Source organism: Bos grunniens, chromosome 3, assembly GCF_055505025.1.
Source record: "Bos grunniens cultivar Pamir isolate PY7600 chromosome 3, Bosgru_T2T1.0, whole genome shotgun sequence".
In the NCBI taxonomy this organism is placed as follows: domain Eukaryota; kingdom Metazoa; phylum Chordata; class Mammalia; order Artiodactyla; family Bovidae; genus Bos; species Bos grunniens.
Window position 1 is genome coordinate 116,198,934 of NC_141167.1, and position 5,421 is coordinate 116,204,354.

The 5,421-nt window shown below is 40.5% G+C and overlaps 1 non-coding gene across 1 annotated transcript; it reads left to right on the forward strand.

Annotated features, from left to right (window-relative positions):
• Positions 1-5,127: 5,127 nt before the first annotated feature.
• TRNAH-GUG (transfer RNA histidin (anticodon GUG)) lies at positions 5,128-5,199 on the forward strand. Its single transcript has one exon. It is a non-coding gene; the product is annotated as a tRNA-His (tRNA).
• Positions 5,200-5,421: the final 222 nt, after the last annotated feature.

A 5,421-nucleotide genomic window follows, 5' to 3' on the forward strand; every position in this document is an offset into this window, starting at 1 on the left:
GGATAAAACTAAGATGTTATGTTAATAAATTAGTGGTTACTATTTGGTTTTCAGTCTCTCAGTTGTGTCCGACTCTTTGCAACCCCATGGACTGTGGCACACCAGGCTTTCCTGTCCTTCACTACCTGCCAGAATTTGCTCAAACTCATGTTGATTGAATCGATGATGTCATCCAACCATCTCATCCTCTGTCACCCCCTTCTCCTTCTCACATTGTTCCCAGCATCAGGATCTTTTCCAATGAGTTGGCTCTTTGCATCAGGTGGCCAACGTATTGGAGTTTCAACTTGAACATCACTCCTTCCAATGAATATTCAGGGCTGACTTCCTTTAGGATTGACTGGCTTCATCTCCTTGCAGTCCAAGGGACCATCAAGAGTCTTATTCAGCACCACAATTCAAAAGCATCAATTATTTGGTGCTCAGCTTTCTTTATGATCCAACCCTCACATCTTTACCTAACTACTGGAAAAATCAGCTTTGACTATACAGACCTTTGTCAGCAAAAGGATGTCTCTGCTTTTTAATACACTAAGTTTGCCATAGCTTTTCTTCCAAGGAGCAAGGGTCTTTTAATTTCATGGATGCAGTCACCATCCACAGTGACTTTGGAGCCCAAGAAAATGAAGTCTGTTAGTGTTTCCATTTTTACCCATCTATTTGACATGAAGTGATAGGACCAGATGCCACAATCTTAGGATCTTAGTTTTTTGAATGTTGAGTTTTAAGTCAGCTTTTTCACTCTCCTCTTTCACCCTCATCAAAAGATTCTCCAGTTACTCTTCACTTTCTATCATTAGGGTAGTGTCTTCTGCCTATCTGAGGTTATCGATATTTCTCCAGGCAATCTTTTCAATTCCAGTTTGTGCTTCACCCAACTCAGATTTCTCATGATATACTCTGCATATAAGTTAAATAAGCAGGGTGACAATATACAGCCTTGATGTACTCCTTTCTTAATTTTGAATCAGTCCATTGTCCCATGTCCAGTTCTAACTGTTGCTCTTTGATATTCAAACAGGTTTCTCAGGAGGCAGGTAAGGTGATCTGGTATTCCCATCTCTTTAAGAATTATCCACAGTTTGCTGTGATCCACACAGTCAAAGGCTTTAGTGTAGTCAATGAAACAGAAGTAGATGCTTTTCTAGAATTCTTTTGTTTTGTCTATGATCCAATGCTTGTTGGCAATTTGATCTATGTTTCCTCTGCCTTTTCTAAATCTAACTTGTACATCTGGCAGTTCTCGGTTCACATACTGTGAACCTAGCTTGAAGTCTAGCTTGAAGGATTTTAACCATTACCTTGCTAGCATGTGAAGTAAGTGCAGTTCTGCAGTAGTTTGAACATTCCTTGGCATTGCCCTTCTTTGGGATTGTCATGAAAACTGACCTTTTCTAGTCCTGTGGTAACTGCTGAGTTTTCCAAATTTGCTATCACTTTGAGTGCATCACTTTAACAGCATCATCTTTTAGGATTTGAAATAGCTCAGCTGAAATTCCATCACCTCCACTAGCTTTGTTCATAGTAATGCCTCCTAAGGCCCACTTGACTTCATACTCCTGGATGTCTGGCTCTAAGTGAGTGATCACACCATCGTGGTTATCTGGGTCATGAAGATCTTTTTTATATAGTTCTGTGTATTCTTGCCACCTCTTCTTAATATCTTCTACTTCTGTTAGGTCCATACCATTTCTGTCCTTTACTGTGTTCATCTTTGCAAGAAATGTTCCCTTGGTGTCTCTAATTTTCTTGAAGAGATCTCTAGCCTTTCCTATTCTATTGTTTTCCTCTATTTCTTTGCATTGTTCACTTAAGAAGACTTTATTTCCTCTCCTTGCTATTCTTTGAAACTCTGCACTCAGATGGCTATATCTTTCCTTTTCTCCTTTGTCTTTTGCTTCTCTTTCCTCAGCTATTTGTAATTCCTCCTCAGACAACCATTTTTACTTGTTTCATTTCTTTTTCTTGGGAATGGTTTTGGTCACTGCCTCCTGTACAGTATTACAAACCTCTGTCCATAGCTCTTCAGTCACTCTGTCTATCAGATCTCATCCCTTTAATCTATTTGTCACTTACACTGTATAGCCATAAGAGATTTGATTTAGGTCATATCTGAGTGATGTAGTGGTTTTCCCTCCTTTCTTCAATTTAAGCTTAAATTTTGCAATAAGGATCTCATGATCTGAGCCGCAGATCATCCTGATCTTGTTTTTTGCTGACTGTATAGAGCTTCTTTATTTTTGGCTGCAAATAAAATAATCAATCTTATTTCAGTTTTTTTTTTTTTTCAGTTGAAAGGTCTTTATTTTTTAGAGCAACAAGCACAGATGACTTATATAAACTCAATTATGCAGGGTGGGGAAGTGTTCCTCACTCTGCTTCCTCATGTAAATGAGATATGTCTGTCATAATTTTATTTTATTTAAAAAAAATTTTTATTATTATTTTTTACTTTACAATATTGTACTGGTTTTGCCATACATCAACATGCATCTGCCATGGGTGTACATGTGTCCCACATCCTGAACCCCCCTCCCACCTCCCTCCCCATACCATCCCTCTATTGACTGTCTTGTGATGTCCAAGTGTAGAGTCATCTCTTGTGGAGGAAAGTGGTTGCTATGACCAGTGTGTTCTCTTGGCAAAACTTTGATAGCCTTTACCCTGGTTCATTTTGTACTCCAAGGCCCAACTCTCCTATTACTCCATGTATTTCTTGAATTTCTACTTTTGCATTCTGGTCCCCTATGATGAAAAGGATATCTTTTGGGGGGTTAGTTCTAGAAAGTCTTGTAGGTCTTAATAGAACCATTCAACTTCATCTTCTTCAGCATTAGTGGTTGGAGCATAGACTTGGATTACTGTGATGTTGAATGGTTTGCCTTGGAAATGAACCAAGATCGTTCTAATGTTTCTGAAATTGCACCCAAGTACTGAATTTTGGACTCTTTTGTTGACTATGAGGGCTACTCCATTCTTTCTAAGGGATTCTTGCCTACAGAAGTAGATAGAATGGTCATCTGAATTAAATTTGCCCATTGCCGTCCATTTTAGTTCACTGACTCCTAAAATGTCGATGTTAATATTTATTGGATGCCTATGACCTGCCTCTTGAGAAATTTGTACGCAGGTCAGGAAGCAACAGTTAGAACTGGACATGGAACAACGGACTGGTTCCAAATAGGAAAAGGAGTACATCAAGGCTGTATGTTGTCACTCTGCTTATTTAACTTATATGCAGAGTACATCACGAGAAACGCTGGACTGGAAGAAACACAAGCTGGAATCAAGATTGCCGGGAGAAATATCAATAACCTCAGATATGCAGATGACACCACCCTTATGGCAGAAAGTGAAGAGGAACTAAAAAGCCTCTTGATGAAAGTGAAAGTGGAGAGTGAAAAAATTGGCTTAAAGCTCAACATTCAGAAAACGAAAATCATGGCATCCGGTCCCATCACTTCATGGGAAATAGATGGGGAAACAGTGTCAGACTTTATTTTTCTGGGCTCCACAATCACTACAGATGGTGACTGCAGCCATGAAATTAAAAGACGCTTACTCCTTGGAAGGAAAGTTATGACCAACCTAGATAGCATATTCAAAAGCAGAGACATTACTTTGCCAGCAAAGGTCTGTCTAGTCAAGGCTATGGTGTTTCCTGTGGTCATGTATGGATGTGAGAGTTGGACTGTGAAGAAGGCTGAGTGCCAAAGAATTGATGCTTTTGAACTGTGGTGTTGGAGAAGACTCTTGAGAGTCCCTTGGACTGCAAGGAGATCCAACCAGTCCAAGAGATCAGCCCTGGGATTTCTTTGGAAGGACTGATGCTAAAGCTGAAACTCCAGTACTTTGTCCACCTCATGCGAAGAGTTGACTCATTGGAAAAGACTCTGATGCTGGAAGGGATTGGGGGCAAGAGGAGAAGGGGGCGACAGAGGATGAGATGGCTGGATGGTATCACTGACTTGATGGACGTGAGTCTGAGTGAACTCCGGGAGTTGGTGATGGACAGGGAGGCCTGGCGTGCTGCGATTCATGGGGTCACAAAGAGTCGGACACAACTGAGAGACTGATCTGATCTGATTATGCATCACTTCCTCTGCTAATGGACTTTCCAGGTGGTACTAGCGTTAAAAAATCCACCTGCCAATGCAGGAAATGTGGGTTCCATCCTTGGGTCTGGAGGAGGAAACGGCAACCCACTCCAGTATTCTTGCCTGGAAGATTTCATTGTCAGAAGAGCCTGATGGGCTACAGTCCATGGGGTCCCAAAGAATCGTACAGGACTCAGCACACATGCACAAGATAATCTTATAATGGAAGCAGCTCACTGGTTCACATTGTATTTACCTGCCCAATGCTATTCCATGATTAGAAAAAAAAAAATGATTATTCGTCTGAGGTGTTCTGTCGCATGCCAGGAAACCAGACATGGTAAGTGGAGAGTGGACGGGATTTCAGCTCCCACATACTCCATGATAGACTGTAGTACAGGGTATAATCCAGACACATATATTGGCTCTTGGGTGAGGCTGGTCTAATCACTTATCTGCAACAGTTCCAGAGGAAGGCAGGCAGTGACAACAGACTGAAACCTTAATGTTTTAATGGTTTAACTTTCCTACTGGTTCAAGGCTGCAGCTCTCTCCCTCCACCTCTGGTGACCAGGACATTTTAGGTAATTTTTCCAGTTTTGCTGTCTCTTGGCCTTCATAATTTTTGTTGGCTTCCACTCAGCCTGTCCTTTGGGTTATCTTCTTCTTGTCTGTTTTACTGGTATTGAAAACATCTCTGGATATTTGTGTATTTATTTTCAGTTTTATTTTACAAGTAATTGGTAGCAGTCACAGAAAAATCAGAAAACACATACCATGGACACAAAGAGGATAAAAATCTTTATCCTAGTTATAGGGGATAACCTATCATCATCAGTATTTTGTCATATACTCTTCTTAACCTTCTTATATTTAATTCTGTGTATAGGAATCATCTCTAAAATATTTTTCAACAGAAATACCTGTCTTTTAAAATTCAGTTTCACCTCAGAATGTTTCTCTCAGATAAAAAGGAAATCCAGAATAGTTTTCAATATGGAACATTACAAAAGAACAAACTATCTGTGTTTCCCTGGTGGCTCAGAGGTTAAAGCGTCTGCCTGTGATGCAGGAGACCTGGGTTCGATCCCTGGGTTGGGAAGATCCCCTGGAGAAGGAAATGGCAACCCACTCCAGTATTCTTGCCTGGAGAATCCCATGGACGGTGGAGCCTGGTGGGCTACAGTCCACGGGGTCGCAAAGAGTTGGACATGACTGAGTGACTTCACTTTCACTTTCTTCAAAGTTTCAGCAAATTTTACTGTAATTTCAATATATATATTTATCATACTGAATCCAAAGTATGGTCCATGCTTTAAAAAAA